Here is a 22,294-nt window from a genome sequence, read left to right as displayed (position 1 = left end):
AGCGCCTAAATCATTCACCTAAACATTTGCAGTGATTTACAGTGTTTCTGTACCAGACCTGGACATTTCACACTAATGCACTTTTCACACAAAATAAAATTTAGAATCCTTTGAGTAAAAAAGTTAATTCTACTGGCTCTATGGGACTGGTCCTTATAATTTATTCTCAAGAGTGAAACTGTCTCTTTCCCAATCACCTTCTGCCCCATACAGCCTATTCAAGTGCAGATAGGATCCAGCACACCCCAAACTGAGTTGGGCTGGAGGAGTTCAAGCACAGTTGGCAGCAGGAATCCCAAGGTGCCATTGGAGGAGGCTTTTGGCAGCTGGCTGCCTGCCAGGGGCTGCGGGCTACAAGGTGAAGGAGTGGGCAAAGGCCACTGCTCAGCTGCTATAGTGACCTTCAGCTATGCTGATCTGCCACAGGAATGCACCCTCTGGCCATGCTTCTGTTTCCACACGCTTTCTTGGCTACCTGCAACGCCACATACACACGCATGGCACCAAGCTGGCACGCACAGCCCATGTCCGTACTGCACGCAGGCCAGCGAGTTCCCCTCCAGCTGCACTGCTGCTCTGCACCCATGCAGCACAGCAACCAGATGTGCTCACCAAGGCCCGCTGGTGAGCTGCATGCATGGTGAGCGTGCAAGGCCTGCTGCATGGCTACGACAACCAGACACCCCGAGGCTGAATTGCAAGTAACTCGAATTTCAGAGATGGGCAAGAAAATCCTGTGTCTCTCCACCTGAAAGAATTAGTCTTTTCTGATGACACAGTAATAAAATTGCAATGAAAGCCTTATTAATGCAAGCTTTGTAACTGAGGCGACAAGAAGGGCATTTATTTTCAGAGCCAGACACTCGAAGGAATACCCCACATGGTAGATAGCGTAAGTATCCCGTATTTCCAGTATGTAACAGAGCTACTTCTACTACACTGAAGCACATGTGATAAGAGAAGAGGGCCCGGGCCCTTCTCCATATTCTCTGCATACCTGTTACTATCACACAGCTGCTCTCAAGTCTACAGTTTCCTGTGCAGTACAAACTGCATACCACTTCCCCTACGGAAAAAAGGGGCCTTGCTTGTTCTTAATTGACGATGGAAATACTGTCATATTTTCCACTAGCCAAGCTCGAAACCATTACTGAACAAACCTTCATTAATTTTTCCACAACATTTTGCAGAAATGTCAGGAAACAGCTGCACCAGAATGATTAACTGTCCTTATCACTAAGGCTTCATTGGCCAACTTCAAATTATATAGGTTTTCTTCTTTCAAATTCTACATTTAGTAGTATTTTTTGCTATTCTTCAGTTGACTGTTTCAGTACAGCTCTTTCTCTTCAAAAGTATCTGATTGCACAGGTTCAGTGGTAGACAGATATTTTATGACCAGTGGAAGAATTTGTACAGTTTGGAGCGGCATACTTCTAGGAAAAGATTGCTTCCTGCAGATTGCTCAGCTGTGTCTTTCTTGGATCAAATTCAATTAAATTCACAACTTGCAGTCAGATCGTATTTGCCAGTCAGGCTGAATTCATTACACTGACATAAACTTCTCTTGCCGCACTTTCTTATTCTTTTCTTTTCCTGTCCTCCTCTTTTCCTTGTCCCTTCGCTCTCCCCACACTCTCTTTCTCACCTCTTCTTTGAGCTATACCATGTGTCAAAACTTATCATACAATGCCCTGTACATTTTCTGGCAAAAACAAGTGGAACAGTACACATCACCATCCCAAACATGCAAACGCTGAGATGCTAGAAGGCTTAGTACCAAATGAAAGTGCAGCCATCTGGAGGTAACTGCTAGTGTGGATCTGAGCTTCCCAACTGTCTGAAACTTTGCAGTCTCAGAACTTTTTAGCAAAGTGTCAGTGAGCAAAAGACTCCACTCACGCGGATTTGCATGGGGCACTGGACGGTAGTTTTTAAAAAATGCAAATTCTTCAAATTTTGTTTAGAACACAGCCAGGTTCATAGGATTACTTATAAAGACTGACATTGTAGTATAGCATCCTGCTTATATTTTGAAATTATTTCGGGCTACTATAGCATGGTATGTAACAATAATTGTGCACATATGTCACTGGCAGATTTGAAATTGCAGTTGTTCCCTCCATGTCTTAATTGAAGCTGCAAGCCTCAAACCTATAACCTTAAGATATTTTTAGACAGAGGGAAATACAGATGCAAATAGGTATATACACATCTTGGAAGTTAAATAAAATTAATGCCATCAAGTGGGGGATTCAGTGATTCAAGTGTTCATGCTGCTATGACCCTCTATCCCCTAGCAAAAAGTAGGGTACTTGCAGGATTATAAAGAAATGAAACATACAGAGGTTTATCTGGGTCTTATAAAGAATCCATTTGTACGTCTTCCTTTTTAAAAGTATCTCTCACAGAAGCAGCGAGCATTGCAGCACACCATCCCCACACAGCTCTGCTCAGGCAGAGCCAGCCTCTGATGGGTCAGCTCCTGAATTCCTGCACAGCCTCCAGCAGGTACATGGACACCCGGGAGCCCCTGGGCCAGGATGCCTAACACAGAATGCTGGCCTTGTTATTTAATTGGTGCAGTGCTGGCTACCAAAAAAAAAAAAAAAAAAAAAAAGCTATGTTTTTAAATTACTCTACCAAGATACCTGCTTAGATGGCAGAAATTGCAGTACACTGTATTCTGCTTAAAATACGCATGAATATATATGGGTTCTATTTACGAGATATGAAATACTGCCAAAAGCACGCAGGTTCTTTAAGGATTCGGCTTTATAATATGCAACGCCAAATTTCTCCTTCACAATATCCTTATCAATCTCTGCTCTAGTTGGAAAGCAGCAGCTCGCGGTGCCAGAGCCTTTCAAGGACCGCGTCCTTCCAGTCGGCGGGATGTCAGCGCACTGCCGGCTGCGGCCGCACGGGCCACACGTGGTGTGCGATGGGGGGGGAAGTGAAGCTGTTACATTTCATTAAGCAAGCGCTGATTTTTATGGCTCTGGGGGTTGGTTCCGCTTTTTGGGGGTGGGGGCGCTCTGCAATGAAGCCGAGGTCCGAAGGGTGCGAAGGGCTGCCCGCGGGCCGGGGCTGGGCCTTGTCCTTGCACAGCCCCCGCCGGGCCCGCTGCCTCGGCAGCGCGGCCTTCCGTGCCCGGCAGCTGTGAGGCTGGGGAGCGCACTGCCCTTTTCTGCCTCCTCTGGACCTAATCGTGTCCCATCCCCCCCGAGCCCGGCACAGGCTGTCAGGGAACTGCCGCATGGATTTGCTGTCCAGCCGCCCTGCTCGGCCGCCTCCGGGACGGGAAAGAGGAAATGTGTTTTGCCCCTCTCTGGATACCAGCGGGACCAGAAGCAGGTGCTCTCACCTACCCGAGTTCGCACATCTTGAGCTCAAACCTACAGGAAGATTCAGCCTCGCTCTATTCACACTGTCAGCAATGAGCAGCAGGATCTAGGGGCGATGTCACAACAAAAAGAGAGACCTTGAACTTGCTTCACCCTTTGCATAGTCATTTATATTTGGGCAAAGTGGATAACAGCTCCTTTAGCACCAGCATAGTGGTATTTTATGCTCGCTTGGCATTCACTTTACCCAGGTATAAATAGCAAAAGGTTTCAGGCAGTAGAGAATCAGGACCAGCATCTTCAAAGGATTCCTCGCCAAAATTAAGCAGCTAGTCCTCCACACCACAGCTTGCAATCTTGCTCAGCTGCAGCAAACATTCCCTGAAGGATGCCTGAGACTGCTGGTTTGGCAGCGTTGCATGCTCTGGTCCCCGGAGAAAATGTGCCTTCCTACCACCCTGTGCCTAGAGGTGGAATCAGACTGCAAGCTTTCCCCTGTAAAGTAGGCAGTAATAGGGTTCCATTTCTTCATGGGAACCTTTTATTAGCTTACACAGCGTATTTACTACCCTACCAGTATTAAGTGCTTGCCTTAATATCCTTAGCACACGAGGTAGTGGTACATATCATCATGGTTACAATAACTAAGCCGGTTTGAGCTACTTTGAGAGCATCTATTCTAAAATTTAATTGTTCCAAACAAAAAGTGAAGTGTGCTATTATTCAGCTGACGCATTACCTTGGAGAGTTCTCAGTGTACAAGAACCACAGCAAAAAGGACCCAATGCACACAAGTGCCATTAAGTTACATGCTAACAAAACCTGAAAGCTGTATGCTAAAACCCCATTTCAGAATATGGCCACCATACTCCTGTGTGCCAAAGTTCTCTGTTTTCCACTTAAATCCTGCCTGGTGAGTCAGGACATGGCTAGGTTTCCATACTCCAGCAGTGTTCCATTACTCTTCCTTATAAATTTCACACGCTGTTAAATGCTTTCCAAACTGGCAACACAGCTCAGGGGTGCATGAGGACAGTTTATTTTCCTGCTGAACTTTAAACAGAAATTCCACAGGACCTCTGGCGGGGGTAACAGCCCTGCTGACAGCCATCAGTTCACACCCTCTCGCCCACCCAACTCTGATCCCGGCTGCGCAGAAACATCTTGGCTGCTCTCAGAGACTGCAGGGGGAAAAAGAACCACGCAGATACCCACGACCCCCATTGCAGGGACATTCAGAGGGATCCATAAGAAGAGCTATCCCATATAGCACCATCTTGGACTGCAGAATATTTGGGATCAGTTCCAGGGTTGAGCAAAGGTTAAAGGGATTGCCCTTCTCAGTTTAACCCCTTCTTTCACTGAATTCATATATAGAATGAAACATAGGTGCAACACTATAACACTATTTACATAATCCTGGAAAATCTGGTGAGGTTTTCTCAAAATATGTCCTGTATTTTCTTTGAACACCTTCTCCTGTGCTCATGATATCACATGAGAATCTTCAAGGTCTTCCTTATACACCTAGCTTCTATGGCTGAAGATAAATATTGGATAATTAAAAAAAAAAAAAGAAAGAAACTCAATGGCAGAGATCAAACTTTCCTTAACCTTTCACTCTTTCAGGCTTGTCTTATCAAACTCTAAGGGCTAACAATTCTTTGACCATCAAGGATGTGCCTGCACAGAGAAGATGAGAGAAGAGGAGCTTCTCAGTGCTTCAGGTCTCCTATAGCAAGAAAAGTAACTTTGTATACTGCAGGCAGGCACAGTTTTTGAGACCGTGAATATGAAAACTGACCATCTTGGGACTACCAACCCTAATAAACATGGTGCTGCAATCAGTAGCTGAAAATGGATCTTTTCTTGACAAGATAAATTGTCTTCTGAACTATCTGATGCCACAGCAAGACCTCTGCTGGGGATCCACTAACTTTAAGCTTGTGTGTTATTGCATGCAACATTAGCCCTTCTATAACTGCAGTTTCTACATGCCCAAGTGTGCAAGACCTAGAGGAAAAATGAAACCTTGAAAAGTACTGTCCATGGTGCACTCAAAATGGCAAGATTGTCAAGCATAAATCACCAACATATATTTTAGGACAAAGTAAATAAAAACCCCAGACATTTCAGATATAAAAACCTCACCCACCATATCTTCTTGTTTTTTACAAGCGTACTTTTCTGCTTGTTTAGTTCAAAAAGTGGAGTCCCTGGATATTTCATACAAGAATTGCACAGGAGAAGGGAAAATGGAAAACCAACTATGTGGACAAAGCAAAGACATCACTTCCAAATTAACAAAAACCTGCACCAAAACAGAAATTTCTCTAATTTTGGTAAAAGCTGGCTTCAGTTGTAACAAAAGGACATAAAATGAGGAGTTAAATGTGGGTGGCTTCCACATGAAACCTTTTCAGAATTAAAAACTGTGCTTTCAGACCCACTCCCTCAGCTCATGCAAAACCACCCTTCCTTCACTCTCCTACCTGGCTGCTGCCATCAAAGGTGCAAGTGAGTAATGGTTCCAGTCAAAGCAATTTGGTTCACTACTCCAGCAAATATGGCTGTTGACTCTCTCTTCCACCTATTTGGAAAACAAATATTAAAGATTTTTAAAGACTGTGATCAATTCAGCCTGCTGTTTGATTTTATAACCTGGTGTGACTTTATGGTGTTGGCTACATCAATACATGTAAGAACTTCAGAGATTGTCACAGTCCTTCTTGCCACCCTCAGAGCAATGTTGCACCAGCAATCAGGAGCTCTCCTGTGGTTTCCAACTTGCTGTAGGCTAGAATACACATCAACTAATGCACGTCAAAGTGAAAACAATAGACATACAAGGCCAGTAGGTGCATACAATGACGTGTTTTCAAACATGATATATACAAAAAGCAGAGTAAGCACAAACCTATTGTCTTTGTAGTGTCTTTACGTTTAGGCCTTGTCATTCCAAGTGTTCTGCCTAATTTCTGTCCAGTTTTGAAAACATCATGCCCAAATCCTAACTTAAGAGCACATAATTTTTAATTAAATGCAAATACTTTCCTGTTATTGAAGCAGAGCAATGTGATTATCTTTCATCCTGCTTCTTTCCTATTTAGCACTGTGCTTTAAAAGTGAGATCCCCTCTAGGAATTCCCTTTTCTATATGATACTAGTATGTTTTAGAAAGTAAGTTATCAACATACACTGTGAAAAACAGTCATAATCCTTACATTTCTCCTTACATGTGAGCACTCTGGGAAAGACCCCAAAGAAAGCACTTTCTGCATACAAAAGACCTGCTGTAGGCATGTGTGCAGGAGTGTATGTGCATCCAAGGCACAGAGCACCAGGAGATATGTTCATCAATGTGTTAGACACATTAGACAGCCGCAGGCTGCTTGGCTTACACCTTGTAGGGAGTGGGTTATTGAATACCCCTAACTGGGGCATACAGACAAAGCACCAGGAACTGGAGACTCAGATCTAATTTGTACACAGCAGAGCTGACTGAAATGCCCACCTTGTTAATACTCAGGCAACAAACCTTCAGTGATCTTGTATTCAGTGAACAACGTACTCCAACGGCCCTGGCTGTTCTGATTTTGCAAAGACTGGTGTGAACAGACAACCACAGCATGCATTTTGCTCAAGGCACTTTCTTTCAGGCTTCCCTGCATCCCTGAATACCCACATGTGAGATCCCAGGCTATGTGACAGGTAGGCAACAAGTGTGAGCATCCCAGGTGGATGTGTTCCTGCACAGTGCAGCACCTCAGGGGTGCACAGGGTCCCAGCAAGAAGTGCAGGTCATGTCACCCCTTCTCCTGCTCTTTTGCTCTGGCTGTGTCCCTGGGCTCTGCTGGCTGCAGTCTCAGGTGATCAGGTCACCACAGCAGAAGAAGGTACATGCTCCTCAAGGCCTTGACACGTCATGGTAGTGGAGCACGTCACAGGACTTGGACAGGAAAATCTCAAACTTAGCCAACCTAACTTGCAGATTTGTGCCTGTGGCCTGACCATACCGTACCCTGAAGCCAAAGCAAACTTCCCTCTGCTTCCAGCAGGGAACCTGTCCTCTGTGGGGTGGGCAACACATGGTGCTTCCACTGCTAGCAGAGCACAGATGTGAGCCAGTGCAAACAGGGTGCCAAAAGCTGAAAGGTAAAGCAGGCCTGGAACTGGCTGGCAATAAAATGGACACACTTATGCTGTTTTTCCCTGCAATGTTTGCTACCAGCAACAAAAACAAATAGTAAATGATAGTGTGTTATTGACCAGCAATATCAACAGCAGTCTATACAGGCATCTGAGGATATAAAATAACACATGCTCTGGCTGCAGCCCCTGGCACTTTATCACACCAATCTACAGCTTTCTAGGAAATGATCTGGGTGTGAAGCCAGGAACCCCTTTTGAACCTTTGAACAGACAGGGCCTAATATGGTTTTAATCTGTTGGTGAAACCTTGGCACTACTCAAGGGCAAAACTCTGTACTTAGCAGGGCCAGCACTTCAATCGCTACTTTTACAATTGACCTGAAAAATGTCCCAGGCAAAAAAAGCAAAGTAAAGCAATAAAGAAGTCATGAGTCCTTATTATCCCATCCTACAGTAGGATCTAGGAGTGGTCTGGATTGTAGCCTCTTCCCCCGGTACGGCATGGATACCTTCCAGCCCTAAAGTAGATCTCCTTGTACTTTCACAGGCTGAAGTAGTTTTAGTGCTGCTGGCTACACTTGCACAGTTATTTCTAAGTAATATGCATCATGAACTTGTTTATCCTATCTGCAACCTAAAGACAAGGGTTTTTATTCTCATTTATACTCAATCCTCTCTATGGCATCCTGGCAGAAGCAAAGGAGACTTTCAAGGGAAGAGAATAAAGCCATAAGTGAAAGATGCCATTTATAGAACAAAATCACACTTCTGCTGCTCAAGCTTCATAGAGAGGGTTTAAATTGAAATCCATGAGGAACACTATATTCCATTTTGCCCTAACTTATTTTAGCTCAAAACTGATGGGATCCAATGTCTTCCCTCTTGCTAGGGTAACCTCACTGTCTTCAACATGGTTCCTCAAAGAATACTCTAGCATCTGATCAATTTAATTCAGGCCAGATCAGTTCCTGAGTATTTTAGAAACTTAATCATTACTTACAAGGAGGCAAAATATTCTCCAAACCAAGACCTGGTTAAGGACAGCAGGGTTTTGTCTTGGCAGTACTAATGCATCTCCTTACTAACTTAGCATCTCATAGCAGCACTGGTTCTAGCAAAGAGGACGTGGTCTGCAGGAACAGCCAATCTGCAGAGTCTCTAACAAACCCAGATAACTCTTGCATCAACAGGATTTTGCTGCCTAATTAAAGCTCAAGAGTTATTGTTTGGATAGCAAAACCGGAACTTTTGTTTTTATCACCACATTAGTAAAAATTTGAGCTATCCTTTCTTCCTTTGCTGCAGAAGAAAAAGAGCATGCCTTCAATGCCTGCCCACCGAAGACAGACAGCAATGCAATCACCACTGCTGAGCATTTTCTAGTGTTTATAAATTGCTAGGTCTCTTCTTACAACTAACAAATTATTGGGCAAAAGGAAATTACTTCAAGTTGCATCAAAGGAGATTTAGATTAGATATTAGGAAAAAACTTATTTGCAGAAAGAGTTGTCAAGCCTTGGAACAGGCTGCCCAGGGCAGTGGTTGAGTCACCATCCCTGGAGGTATTTAAAAGACATTCAGATGTGGCATTTGGGGACAAGGCTTAGTCATGGACATGGCAGTGCTGGGTTAACAGCTGGACTTCCAACCTAAACAATTCTGTGATTTTATTTGGTCACATCTGGTCAGGACTCTCCTAATCTCTTCTGCAGTTGACAGCTGTTGGGACTATGAATAGACAAGCTCATCAAAAGGGAAATGAGAGTATGAAAATCACAGCATGTCTCACTGTTCGGAAGAGCTTTTTCAGTTTGAACTTTGCCTCTCAGACGCTCTGGGAATAGCCTTTTACACAGGACCTGGAAACACAGGCAGAGGTGCTCTGATAATGACTTACACCATCTGCTTTTGAAAGACTCCTAGCAACCTTGGCAATCCCTGTAACTATTTTCTAGTCATAAAACTACACCTTCAGTGGTGACACAAAAATGTAACAGAGACATCAGCATCATCTGACCATAAGAATTAAGTAATGTCGTAGATAACAGCAAGATCTTTGCTTTAAATCACTTCATATATATTTGTTAAACTGACATGGTAAGGTCATTTGAGGGTAGGGGGTTGACAGGGAGATTCCTGTGCACCTTCCAAAGGAGAAAAAAAGACAGAAATCTCATGTGTATTTTAATCAGAAGTTAAAATTTTTGGTTAGCAGCTGGATAGTATTTTACTGCTAATTATTCAAAGATTCTGAAATAGTACAGTAAACAGGTGAAATTGCTTCAAGAGTACAAAGGGCTAATAAAGCCATGCCCATGTTACTCCTTAACTGGCTTGCAGCAGATAGCATTCCAGCACACTCTGTAACTTACCATGGTTTGGGAATTTACCTAAAGCCTCCCTTTGCCCAGGTCTGTAAGGTACCATTAAGTTGCAGCCAGGTTCTAGGATTATACAGAATAATTTGTACTAAAGAAGAGCTAGGCAATATGGGTAGAAAAATGTGCACACTTCTGCAGTGCATCAACCATCAACTTGAATTCATGGCAGGTAACTCAAAACAGTGGGGCTATAGGCAAGTCTCCCACTCCAAGCCATCTTGCATGAGTTCTTTCTTTATAGATGTCTTCTTACTTAATGCTATGCATTGACCACAAAAACTTCTATAATATGTATAGAGTGTGAAGCCAGTCAGAGTAGATTTTCTAATATTTTATTTTTTTAATTTTCTCATTTTTCTCTTTTTGCTTCTTTTTTCCTTTTCAAACACAGAGGGTCCATAGAACTGTGTGAATTATCATCTGTTATGGGAGATAAAAGAAGTCTAAAATTTGTTTGATTGCAGCTATGATACCTTAAGTTCCAGGCATCAATCTCAATCACAGCACTTTTTCTCCAAATGGGCAATATTTTACATTTATTGCTTTCTAAACAAAACACAATTTATTATACACACAATTTGATAGCTATGGCAGCTAGAAGAAAAAAGTCTTCTGAGGAAGAGAAGGAAGGTAAAAGCAATGTCATACTTTAAATTGACTTCATATGATCAATGCCAGAAGACAATCATCTGTGAAATGATGTTCATGCCTTGATCAAATGCAATCAGACCATATGCAATTTAATTTGGAAAAAGTGGAAGAAAATTATTCCCATTAGTTTACTGGTGTTCTTAATAGGTTCACACAAATTATCTTTGAATAGATTAATTAAAATACTTAAAGCAACTCTACCTTTGCCCCCTTAATTCCAGGTCATTCTGGCAGCTCCCAATACTGCACAAATATGTTTGCCTGCAACCAGTTAGATAAAATTAACGGATCAAATCTTGAACTACTTCCAAAGTAAAATGTATATAATTCATTTTTTTGAATCAAATGTTGCTATGCTGCAAACATTTTTGTCCTCATTATTAAAACAGCAAGAGATTTGAAGCCTCCTTTATTTTTCAGTATATATGCTTCTTTTGTTTTCCATGATTTTCTCAATAGGAGTGTGATAGCCCATTTAAATTTTTTTATAGACAGCTTTTCTTCATTTTGGTATCCTGCTACACCATGTTACAGATCTCAATGCAAAGAGCACAAAGAAATCCTTGTAAAATTTCAGTTTGTTCAAATTTGTACATGCATAAATGTATGTGCGTATGTATGTGTTTATCTACATAAATATATGTATATATCCTATGTGCATATTTGTACATATTATATAAATAAAAATAGACATATTTACTAACGCATGTGTGTTAGTGAAGCCGGTTTTATTGTCTCTCAGGTTCTGCAATCCAAACAAAATTTAACTAAAAAGAACATCTATGAACTTTGTTTACTTTACACATAGGTACACTTTATTAAAACCAAGAACCTAATCTCTTCTTGGGATCCTCCCTATGTTATCTCCTTTATCTTCAGACCCCAATCTGCACAGGAGCTTATTTAGCTGCCGCCGCTGAAACTATGATTTTGGGTTACTTTTTTTCACTCCAGCCAGGAGCTAAATTAGCAAGAGCACATCCCCCTAAGTATAGGTCCATAACCTCACTGCAAATAACGGTTTAGACACTGCCAGCTGAGACCAGCACCCTCACTAACCAGGCCTGATGCGTTTAGACAATGGTCAAGCTGACAATTGACACAGTGTCCTCAAACACACATTGCTCAACCCACTTGCCTAGCCTGCTGCTGCCAAGAGGGCTGTTTGTGCAGGCAGCTGGCAGGAAGATGGGAGTACATCTGGCGATCCTCCGAGAGTAGGCAGGGAAAATGAAAACATCAGATCTCAGCCAAGCCCAAGATAGGATTCTAGGTAAAGCTCATGCTCTATGGGATCCAAACATGCTCTTTGGCACAACAGACTTTGGCAAAATCATCACGAGGAACCTCCTACACTGAGTGGCCTTGGCTTCCATTCTCTCTTTGAATGACTACCCTGCTACGACACCCATGCATTGGGGAAAACCAATGCAGCAAGGTGCACGGTGAAGAAACTGAGGCAGAGGTACTAAGCAGACATTAAGGCCACTAAGCAGGTAGGCTACAATATGGCAAGTGTCCCACTGGACCAGGGCAATCACTTGAGCTGTCAAAACTATCTCCATCTCCATGGAAAGACCATGGCAACATCAAGCCCATGGCAGAGTAACAGCCATAGTGCTGAACAATCTCAGCAGTAGGTCAGCCATGCAGGATAACAGGAGGGAAGTGGGATTTCTGTGAGCAAGAGAGTTTTGTCAGCAGGGAGAATAATCTAAGGATTTAGGGTCTGTTTACAGCCTTTTGGTTGTTACCTGCAAAATCTAAGACAATATGAAATAAACTAAGAAATAGTTGAAATATGAAATAAAACTAAGAGCTCAGTGAGTCTGGTGTTAATTAAAAGTATAGACTTCACTCAAGGCACTCTGAATTTAGACCAGATAAGCTGTCTGAGAGTCTCAGACATTTGCAGAGACAGCCTGTAAAGCACAGGATTACACAACTGTTGTTTCAGGTTGGCAGCCCCAGTGTAACACCATCACTGGCAGCTGATCATTTGTCTTGAAAATCTGAACGGGCCACCAAACCATCTCTGAGCACACACTTTCATAGCACTTCTGCTGGACACCATGTCACCTCTTTACAGGGAAACTACCTCACTACCCCCTTGTTATTGCCACATCTAGAGAGGGACTGGTTCAAGTGTCCTCTCTCCCAGTCCCTCCACTCAGGTCTTAAGAGTACCACGAGAAAGGCAGCAGTGAAGGCTTTGGTTCTGCTCAGTGAGGCAAGATCCATCTGCACTGATGTCACTCTGCTCAGTAATTTGTCATGAGCGTGGGCCCTCTCCATACATGGCAGGCTGGAGGAGGAATGACCTCAAACTCCGCTTCTAATCCAGGGGGCGTTGCCAAAGCACAGTGTTTGAGTTTGATGCATGAAGTGCAGAGATATTTTCAGCTACTGAATCACACTTTTGGCTCCACAGCTAACTTGAACTTCTCCTTAGTTTTGTTTGCAATTTTTCACATTTTGCTTTCACTATTGACTCTCAGAAAACGAAAAATAGGTGGTGTTTTAAAGAAAAAAAAAACCCTGCATAATCCTAAATGTGAAGATTTTTTTAAATATCAATTTTATTTGAATAACTTCTATTTTATTCTCTTGCATGTGTGGAGGAGTGGAGTTAAACAAATTACTAATAGATTATGGTGCATCACTAATGTCTGGCTTCTTTATTTCACGTTCTAAATATATGCTATTAAATGCTGCCAGTGAATGTTTTCTAATGATTTTTGTGTCCAACACAAGAATGAAAGAGTCTGAAAAACAAGGCAGTGCAACAGCAGTTAGCTTGGACACAGCTACACAAGAACTCTTAGCTATATTCCTATAGCTGACTCAAAAATATTTTGCTATACTTGCCCCATGAAACCATATTCACTTGACCACAATTCACAACCATAATTTGAAACTGGCAGTAATGAGAAAGCAAAACATCATTTTACAATACAAAGGGCATAATTCTTAACTGACTTATCCTGCCCATTACAACTGCATCTCTCTCTGTCCCTGTGGCCTGAGCCTACACTCATGGATTTGGGAGAAGAGCTCCAGCAGAGAAATTATGCAACCTCATTCACAGCTAAGCAAGTCATTTAAGCAAGTCACTTAATTCCATCTCTAATAAGTCAATTCAGCAAAGCAAAGCATATGCTCAAGTCAAAAGTGAATAGGTAGTGTGCATCTTTTTGAATATTGGTTTTTTACAGAGTGAGGATGTTGCACATCCTTGATTTACCTTTGGAGCTCATTAGGCTGGAAGGAGGTAGAATTCAGCTGTTAATCAAACTGTCACTCATGCATGTAAAGTGCTAGTCTTTTTAACTCATCCATAAATCAGTTAAGCAAAAACAAATTTTAAAAAGGCCATGGGACATATCCTTGTGGATATGAGGAGTGGACATAGATATATATATATATATGTATACATACTACCCATGGATTGCAGGGATCACAGAGGCAGGAGTCACACAAAAAAGTGAGGTAAGAAGCTACCATAGGAAATTCTGTACGTACATTGCTGATGAGCCTCACTGAGCCTTTACACAGAGTGAACTGGGAAATTATCTACTGGAAAAAGAGTGAAAAATAATGGGCATTTCAACTTTTCATTTACATTTTCCTCACGTGGCAACAAGGAAAGAGTGGGGATAATAACCACACTAGCTTGATAAGGAATGTGGGTCTTCCCTTGATGGACTGAAGTAACAGGGCAGCCTCTAACACCATCTGAAACCTATTATTTTCTTTTAAATTTCTTTCAGTCTTCACAAGCATCATTAATCTAACAGAGACGACTTCCAGTCAAGCACAGATCCCCAGGAGCATTCCTTGACTGCAGGCAAGTGGGAAAGGAAAAGCCTGTTGCAAAGAGCAGGGCTGCAACCAGTCATGGAGAATTTATGCCCAGCAGCAGGCTGCACCATTTGCCTGCCTCTGCCCTTCTCCCCAGATGAAGGAGCCTTATCTACCTTTGCAGATATCAGAATCAATTACAAATACCATAGGGCTGCCCTAAAGTATGCTCTGCTGCCTGAGGCTGCTTTCTGCCAAGCTCCCAAGCAACTCCCCATAGAAAAAGGCTGTAGGGAGTGTGGGGAAGGGAGCGCTGAGGGCCAGGCTCTACCTGTTCTTCCACTCCTCCAGCTGCTGTCAACGCACTGACTTGTTCTGTGTTTGAGATTGCAATCTGTCCCTGCCCCAAAGGGGCTGCCAACTGTACAAATGTTTTCAGAAATTAACTCCAGAAAAATACACATTATGCAAACATCATCTCTCTTCCCAGATGACACAACATGGAGCATCAAGCATGAACACAAATGGACTAAAGAAAGCACAGAGGCGTTGTAGAAAAAAAACTCATTTAGTGGAGGGCTTCTCTGCCCTCTTTACAGCCATTAGGTCAGTGATAATGCTGAACTGGCTGGTTGGCCACAAAAAATGTATAAATTCAGACACAGAAGAGACAACTGAAAGCAAGCAGACAAACAGCAAAAATAAGTGAGATGAGATGGAAAGCAGAAATGCAAAGTCTAAACTGCAGCTGTAATTCTGCTGGTAACAGTCACATTTAAGAGTAGTTCAGTTTGTTTTCCAGTTTTGGAGAGGAAAAGAGTTTTCTTATAAAAAACCCCAGTTTGTCAGCTGAACTGCTGTGGGTTTTCCCCAGGTATTTTGTGGGACAGAAAAATTATTTTTCTCCAAGCCTAGGAATGCAGGAACACTTCTTAAGAAAGGGCAAAATTCTGACAACCCTCTGGTGTTGTGCTAGGACTGTTGGGAGGGGAGAGGAAGGTCACATCAATAAAATCTATAGCCACAAGTGAAAGAGCTGTGTTTTAGTTGCTGCTGGCCAGGGGTCAGTCCCTGGCACTGTTCAGAGCTCTCCCATGGTAGCACTACTTCCTTAGTCTTTCTCCTTTACTAGCATGACTCTTACAATTAGGCAGGAAAAGGGTAGTTATTGTTGTAGCAATGTTTTTGTAGGTTTATTTGGCAGCTTTTCTAGCAGGATTTTAGTACAGTTTTGATAACATGCAAGTATGGGAAAGAAGGATTTCCACATTGGCCAAAGAAACACTGGTGGCAAGACTACCTATTTTTAACATGGTTTATTCCTAGCACTATTTCAGACACAGTATTTTCTCTCCCATCTGTTGACACAGTTGTTTTGTTTCTCTGAAGACATAGTTGTCTGTCTCTTAGAGAAAAAAACGAACACCAACACCATGAATAGTTGCAGAGAAAAATATGAGATCGAAACCCAATCAAAGAGTGATCTGGTCAAAAGGTAACACTGGCAAAGCTTTATGACTGCAATGTACAGCAATCCTTCAGATGCCTCTTAAAATTTACATCAGGTATTTCAAGTGTGACTGTGAATCTTTAAAATTCAGATCTGGCATACTCAACAACTAAGATGGTTTATTGATCTAAGGGGTCTGACTGCAAAGCTGCTGTTGGAGCAATGTACCAGTCTGTTCACGAGGAATGCAGACACAGAGTAAGGTGCAAACACTTTCTTTAATAAGGGAAAGAAAATGTAATGAGAGCACCAAAAGGAAAAACATAAACCCCAAAGGCTGATAAAAATTAAACTGGCAAAACAGGACGAAACATTAAGCAATCCTTCTAACTCTCAGGTTGCCAGGCTGTTTTCTCTGATTTTTAATGATAATTTTTTTGCTTGCTGGACTGCTGGAGTTCATGGTCATGATCTAGTAGGCAATCTGAAAACCTTATCTCCTCTCAAAGGCATTTCAGGCAGCTTGAGAGCTGGTAGGTGGGAGCAAATAAAACTGAAGCATGGCTAAGGCAGGACCTCTGCAGATCACTAAAGCACCTCTGTTCTTGTAGAACAGCCTGTTTGCTGGAAAAGCTGCAATATGAAAACCTGATATATTAAAGGTCAAGACTCCAATACAGAGCAGACTCATCTGTATTGTGTTTTAATTTCTTTTTATGCTGAGAGGTGCCTAGGGTTCTGAAGAGGTGACAGAAAGATAAATCATGCATGACAAACTGGAACAGAAGACAAGGCTGTATCCAGAATAGGATAGCTCTGCTGGTGCAGCTGTCCGAGCACACTGTACTGACAGTGTTCCCAGCACAGCCTTCGTTCGTACCAGCAAAGTTATGTTATTTGCTGGCACAGCTTTTTCTTGAGGTCCATCTTCCCTCATCCAACATAATAAAAGTATTCAGTAAAAGTAAAGGTTTGTTCTAAGTGTATCCACAGTGAGAAGAGCTTTTGTGCATGCTAGAGATCAAATCAAGGATCATGCCTCTTTATACCTTTGGCCAAGACAGCAGAAACAGCAAAAATCTGCAAAACAGGCATGTTCTCCATTTGACTGGAGTAAGAAGTCCTTTGTAAAGGCTTCAATACTGGCTTCTGCCCCCATTGGAAATCTTACCTTCTCATGCACTTCTGCAGAAATGCAGAGATAAAATGTCTCACCACACGTGCCCTTATCAGAAAGGTTATGGTATTTCCACAAGCAAAAGAAGTTTCCAGCACTCCCATGACTGACTCCAGCTCCTGCTCCACCCCCATTCTGTAGATGGCTCACCCACCTGGCCCTATCCCCATCAGTGAGGCTGAACCTGGGCTAAGTACTCTTCCCCAGAGCCACAAGAAGGGTGAAGCAGACAGTGGGCCTGGTGCTGCTGTCTGCTGCAGGCACAGCCTTCTCCCAGGATGGAGAAGAGAGGACCATGATGTGCAGAGACATGGGGGAAAACTATGCCAAACTAAGTGCCTATGTGGGCAGTTTAAGAAAACAACCAAATTCACCAAGATGATTACAACAACTGATTTAAGATGTATTTTTAGAATAATTTTATTAGAAAGCTTTCAGGAGCCATGTGAAATTGTTTCCCAGGTGTGTATGACCTGCTGGTCACAATCATTTAAGTGATTTAAGATTTTAAGACTGATGTCTGTGATTTTCATAAGTGACTTCAACAGAAAGCAGAAATTAGGACCAGCAAAGGTTCTGGCAGCATACTCATACACGATTTTCAGCCTGTTAAAAGGGCTTACCTGCTTACTTGCCTTTGGTCTGACGATGTCTACAGCTGCATCAATGGCCACCCCAGTATCGTCTAATTTTTTTCTAAAACATACAAAACTTCCTATTTCTGGAAGGCTGGACTTGCTCCAGGCTACTATGGTTTCCATAGACAGGAAGCTTGAAGGTTTGGGATTAAAACGGCAGGAGGTTGAAAAGAAAATTGAGGACCTGGAAATAACAACTGATAGTCCTGACGCAATCACCACTGAGAACACTGCAGCTCTGAAAAATGTAATCAACAGCCTGAGAATAATCTCAGATAAAAGCCTAGGTTTTGGAGGCCAGTGGAAAGCTCCTGCAAGGACAGTTACAAGATTGGTTCTGGTATACTTTTCCATAAGAGTTTCAAGACTTTTTCCTTAGCGTCATGTAGGAAAACATGATACAAAAGTTCGTAGCTATCCAAGCTATCCCAGCACGTCTCATTTAGAGGAAAATGTTGTTGGCTAAGAGCTATGACAGCACGTCTTGCTCTAGCTATGGAAGCTGAAGGTCCTTCTGTCCCTATTTGTTCCATGCTGGCTGAAGGCTCACATTTCTACCTCATTCACTGTGAGCCTCACTGACCTTCAACCAAAGCCAACCCAGATGGCTTCGCCTGGAGTAAGAAGCAGAGCACTTCCACAGCTCTTCTGACAAGGAGGGTGGTGGGGTAGTAATCTCCTGTAAGCAGTGATGATCCATGGGCAGAGGGTCATCTTCAACCTCTGCAGTCCCTTGCAATTCCTGTGCGCTGTCTGAGATCCGAAGCATAGATTAAGAGTTATGGAAAAGGCAAGATGGAAAGTTCAACTTGCTACATCACTAAAGTAACAGCTGAAAAAATAAGCTTACCAGACATACTACTGAACTTGAAGTCCCAAATAAAAATTATCTATGATGTGGTACTTGACAGAAGACTCATTTCTTCAGGGCAGACACACAGGTTTTAGCCTGAATTTTCAGAGCTCATGAATGTTGTTGCAGAGAAAGTACCCCTCTTGAATATCATTTTGTGATAGTCAAGACAAGAAAGAATAAAATGCAGACTCCAAATAGTGTACTAAACTCATCCCTCTCTAAATTGCCTATTTTTACTATGCCCAGAAAACTCATTTAAAAACAATATATTTTAAGAAAAAATTACTGACCTTTGGAACACAAATGATAATGCAGGTGAGCGGAGCCTCCACTAAATTTGATGCCAAAGCTAGGTGCCAGGTCAAACAGATACCACAACACTAAATGGCAGAAAGAGACTGCCTGGCTTAAAGAGACTGGCAGGGATTAGCTAAACCTGGTTTCTGAGGATGTTTCATATTAACATATGGTATCTTCAAGGCCTGGTTGCCCCAGGAAACAGAGAAATGGAAAAACAGGTTTTTAGGCTACTTTTGCTTTCTCTGCTGCATTCAGCTGAGCTTTGGTGCAGCTGCAAGCAAAGACTAAGGAGTATAAGGTGGCAATTTCACCAAGACTCATACCCTTAAACCCTCAAGGTTTGATTTTATGTAAGGGCTCCAGTTCAAAAATTAGTAAAATCAGAAAAATGGTGAGAGGCCACTCTGACTGTAGAAGCTCCAACCAAGGAAACACTCCCCCAGGAAAGCAGACAAGAAAAATTTAAAGGACTCAAAAAAGGCTTTTGGATAAAAGAATCAACACATAAGGCCCAAAACATTGTTTCTACCAAGAAAACATAATGCCACTACTAAGAAACATAAGAACTCAAGCTAAAGGCTTCTCACGAAGAATAAAAGACACAACAAACCATAGTGATCACTCAGAAATCCAGATAAAATGAATGGTTAAGGAAAGTGATAAGGTAGGGGAAAAAAGGACAAAACAGATCACTACTGAATTTTACATCTCCAAAGAGTTATTCAAATTCTCACTTGAGCATTTCCAGAGATTAATACCATCATTTTTTATTCAGGCAGTTACAACAGATATATTAAAATTTAGTCAATTATGTCTCAAACCATTATTGCACTGTTCTAGAACATTTGTGAGCACCATAAACTGCTTACACTGCTTACTGTTTCTTGATTGAAATGCAAGCACTCAAAGAAAAGAAGCTATTTTTTTCTGTCAGGACTACTTCATGGGAGACAAGCAGAATAGCAAGATCCCAAGAAGAGGCTCCAGGCAGAGCCTGATGAACCTTGCATGACCTTAGGACACTGCTCACCACTTCTCTAAGGATTGCTTACTAATACACCAATCCTACAGCAGTTTCAAATGTGATTAAAAGAGGATAAGTAAATGGAGTCAGAATTAACTTTGCTGGGGCTACTTCATTTCTTTCATTCTGAAAAGTCAAAGAGATTCTTAAGTTGAACGGCAGATGTAGGTTTTGGCACCTATGTTCCAATGCTTTTCATACCATTTCATAACAGCTAGTCCTGGCAATGAGCAATGAAGTCCTCAGTGGGTTTGCAGATCATCAGAGCAACATGATTGGAAAACTCGATCCAAATATCGTAAAAGTCAGTGGAACCTGGATTGAGACCAAAGAGAAACGCTCTTCCGTGCCAGGTGTGATTAACTATACATCATGGTGCTCCTGTGGATGAAAGTCAATCTTTGCCCATGCACCAATTTTAATTAACACCAAAGCCTGCTTTTAAACAGTGTAGTGTCATGAGAGAAAACATAACCTTACATAGAGGAACTGTGTCTTCAATTAAAAATTCCACTGACTACAGTCACTGCTGGGTAAGACTATCACACCATTGCTTAAGGGTATGCACATACATACAAACACACACAGCTTACTGATCTGTAAGTCCTCTAAACCCTTCCCTGGAAACCCGCACCACAACAGACATTTGTAGCAGGACAATGTAGCTCATGTGGTCATGGGGACACAGATTGTATCTCACCTCCTGTGGGAGATTATTCTCTAAAATGCTAGACATTTCCTATCTTTAAAATACAGAGAAATTCCTGTGGGAAACAAAAAAAAAGTATAATTCTAAGGAAAAAACCCAAACGTTTTAAGTATAGCCTAAATATTTATAAGATTTTCTTTTTAATACCAATTTACAGAGATTATCCACAAACACACTGTACTATGTATTGTAATACATAACTTATGTAATAATTATTTGGCATTTTACATCTGCAATAAATGCAAAGTAATATTGGTCATATTTTTATTTTACATGCACAGGGCTTTTTTGTCAATAGGGCTGTAATAATTCACATACCAACTAGAACAAGAAGTAAGTCTGACAAGAGCTGAATCGAAAAGAACAAAAATCACAGAAACATTTAGGATGGAAGCCACCTCTAAAGCCACCTAGGGTCATCCTAGGTCACCTATAATAGTCACTTACCTAGTCTAGCTGTGACTGACCCCACACCCTCCCATGGCAGTTTGCACCACTGACCTAAATGTTGTATTGGGGTAACCCTTTCCAATACTGAGCAGTCTAGAGCAAAATACTCCCTGCTGTAATTTAACCACAGTATTTCACCCCAATTTCTCTTCAGCAACATATGAAAAGAACATGCCCTATTCATTCCAGCCCTTGCAAATACATATGTGCACTCAAAGCTCTCACTTAGGCTGTCTCCAGACCCAATGTACCTAGATTTCTTCCCTCAAACACACTTTCAGCTTGACTTTGGGTTTTCCATCTTCCTGAAGAGTCCTGTGAACTCAAGTTGCCCTTTGGCTCTTTGATTTTGTGAACTGAAGAGGATTTTAAATATTTGCACCAAGTCTAGTTAGGAATTTAATTTATGAGGCTTGTACTTAAAAATATGTCATTGCACAACTCCCTGCTTTCTAGTGGCATTCGTTCTTTCAAATTTAATATTGTTCTCCCCAGAGATACCTCAAGAAAATCCCACATAGAAGATCAATACTCACATTAATTAAATAGCTGGAATTTAATACTGCTCTTCTTCAGCATGTGCCCTGTAATTCCAGAGGAAAATTCCACCCAAACACCAACCAAGAGTGTTAGCTCCCTCCATAAACTTATGTAACCCCCATAAGGGATTGCTCAGAATGAAGCCACATCAGCACCAAGATTACCTGACCATTTGCACAGAACATCTGGAGGCTGTTGAGGCCATACTAAATTCCAGTAGCAGGAACTTAAAAGCTACTTCTGATATGCCTGATCTGCAATCATGGCCCATATATTTTGATTTTTAACACCCTTCACCTGATCTATGTGACACACCTGTGTTCCCAACACAGAGCACAGGAGGTCCAGGAGCACAGGAGAAGCTGGTGATCTCCTCGTGCTTACAGAGAGTCTTGGGCTGAGCTGCCTGGAGTCACACGCTGTGTGTGCAAGGCACGTGCCACCAGACATCCATCCACCTGTCCCACCTCTGCCAGTGCCCAACACAGATCCCTCTGAGCGATGTCTGAGCATCCCATAAAGGCAGACTGGGGTGGTCAAGCTCTCCATCTGTGACAGAACACCTGTGCTGGTTTTGATACCTGAGAAAATGCCATTTCCACAACTGTGGATTTAAAAATCAGCATTCATTTGGCGTATCATTGTACATATCTGCGACTTAAAATCAAATATCTGCCTGTAGCATAAAACAAGTCATTTTCCCAGTGAAAATACATGCCTAAAGTACTAAAGACACATGAAGAGAGAACTTATTTTCCTCTGTTTAGACACAAAAATTGGCAGAGCACGTCTGTATGGCTCTGCTCCGCTGTTACTTC

General features: G+C 42.0%; 1 protein-coding gene across 3 annotated transcripts in view; it reads right to left on the bottom strand.

The window, feature by feature from the left end:
- The window catches only part of HIVEP2 (HIVEP zinc finger 2), a 135,103-nt gene that overhangs the window by 45,833 nt on the left and 66,976 nt on the right, over positions 1–22,294 (bottom strand). For all 3 annotated transcript variants that reach the window (XM_084201838.1, XM_084201837.1, XM_084201839.1), the window contains one exon: positions 5,840–5,937. The gene's annotated coding sequence lies outside the window, so the exon portion shown is untranslated. The remainder of the gene's footprint in view (positions 1–5,839; positions 5,938–22,294) is intronic.

This window comes from Fringilla coelebs, assembly GCF_963513975.1.
Source record: "Fringilla coelebs genome assembly, chromosome: 3".
Classification (NCBI taxonomy): Eukaryota; Metazoa; Chordata; class Aves; order Passeriformes; family Fringillidae; genus Fringilla; species Fringilla coelebs.
This window is presented reverse-complemented; position numbering and strand designations above follow the sequence as displayed.